Source organism: Balaenoptera musculus, chromosome 4 (genome assembly GCF_009873245.2).
Source record: "Balaenoptera musculus isolate JJ_BM4_2016_0621 chromosome 4, mBalMus1.pri.v3, whole genome shotgun sequence".
Classification (NCBI taxonomy): domain Eukaryota; kingdom Metazoa; phylum Chordata; class Mammalia; order Artiodactyla; family Balaenopteridae; genus Balaenoptera; species Balaenoptera musculus.
The window spans coordinates 90610558-90612135 of record NC_045788.1 but is presented as its reverse complement, the minus strand read 5'-3'; the positions used below and the strand labels follow the sequence as shown (position 1 = coordinate 90612135).

General features: G+C 35.6%; 1 non-coding gene across 1 annotated transcript; it reads left to right on the top strand.

Annotated features, from left to right (window-relative positions):
- The first annotated feature begins 795 nt into the window (after nucleotides 1-795).
- LOC118895059 lies at nucleotides 796-923 on the top strand. The gene has a single exon (XR_005019835.1). It is a non-coding gene; the product is annotated as a small nucleolar RNA SNORA38 (small nucleolar RNA).
- Nucleotides 924-1578: the final 655 nt, after the last annotated feature.

Here is a 1578-nt window from a genome sequence, read left to right as displayed (position 1 = left end):
AAAATCACCAATCTAGAATTCTGTAGCCTATAAAATTATTCTTCAACAGTAAGGAGAAATAAAGACTTTCTCAGACAAACAAAAATTGAGGGAATTTGTTGCCATACACCTGCTTGCAAGAAACGTTAAAAGAAGTTTTTCATAGAGAAGGAAAATAATAGAGGTCATAAACTTGGATCTACACAAAGAAAGGAGAATGAATCAGAGAATCGGAGAATGAATCAGAGAATCAGAGAATGAATAAAGGCAAAAAATAATTTATCTTTCTTATTCTTAATCTAACAGATAATAATTGGTTCAAAATGATAATAGCAACAATGTATGTGATTGTGTATGCCTATGTATATGTGTATATATGTATATACATGCATAAACATATACATATATATGTTTATGTGTAAGTGAAATGAACAAAAGCAGTGACACAAGGAACAGGAGGGGGGAATTACACATTCCTCCAAACCCACAGAATGTACAACACCAAGAGTGAGCCCTAGTGTAAATAATGAACTTGCAGTGATAATAATGTGTTAATGTAGGTTCATTCACCATAACAAATGTACCCCTCTGGTGCAGTTGATAGTGGGGGAGGCTGTAGGTGTATCTGGGCAGAGGATATATGGGAACCCTGTACTTTCTATTCAATTTTGCTATGAACCTAAACTGCTCTTAAAAAAAAAAAAAAAAGCAAATAATTGAATAAGGCAGTTTCTGATTTTAAAAGTGTTCATCGTTCTAGTAGACATTGATTGTATAGAGTAGAAAAGAAGAGAGAAAAAATACAGAGGCCAGTAAACATCTGTGAGTCAAGAAAAGAGAGTATTAATTTGGACACGTAAGAATTGGAGGCAAAGAAATGTGGACTTGGAGAAGTCTGGGGCCAGCTTGTTCCCTGCAGGCTCAAGATCAACCATCCCACATTAAAAAAAAAAAAAAAAAGAGAGAGTATTAATTCACTAGAGATTGGGATGTTTGAGAATATATGCCTAAGGTGTCTATAAATGTAGAAATGAGATCTTCAAAAACTAGCAAAAACTTTGTGGGACTATACTCATAAATGGGATGTCAACATAAATTGTTACAGTTTATATGGTTAGGACAGAAAGAAGAGAAAAGTTAAAATTGGTTTAATTATACATACACACATTTACAATTCTACTGAAATATATTTTGACACCAAATTGATGAAAAATATAAAGGAGAAATATTTTATCTTCAAAAGATTTTTTTAAAATATCATAAACTGGAGATTGCTTCAAGATGGCAGAGTAGAAGGACATGGGCTCACTCCCTCTTGCAAGAGCACTGGAATCACAACTAACTGCTAAACAGTCATCGACAGGAAGGCACTGGAACTCACCAAAAAAGATAACCCACATCCAAAGACAAAGGAGAAGCTGCAATGAGATGGTAGGAGGGGTGCAATCACAATAAAATCAAATCTCATAACCAATGGGTGGGTGACTCACAAAGTGGAGAACAATTATACCACAGAAGTCCACCCACTGGAGTGAAGGTTCTGAGCCTCACGTCAGGCTTCCCAAATTGGGGGTCTGGCAACGGGAGGAGGAATTCCCA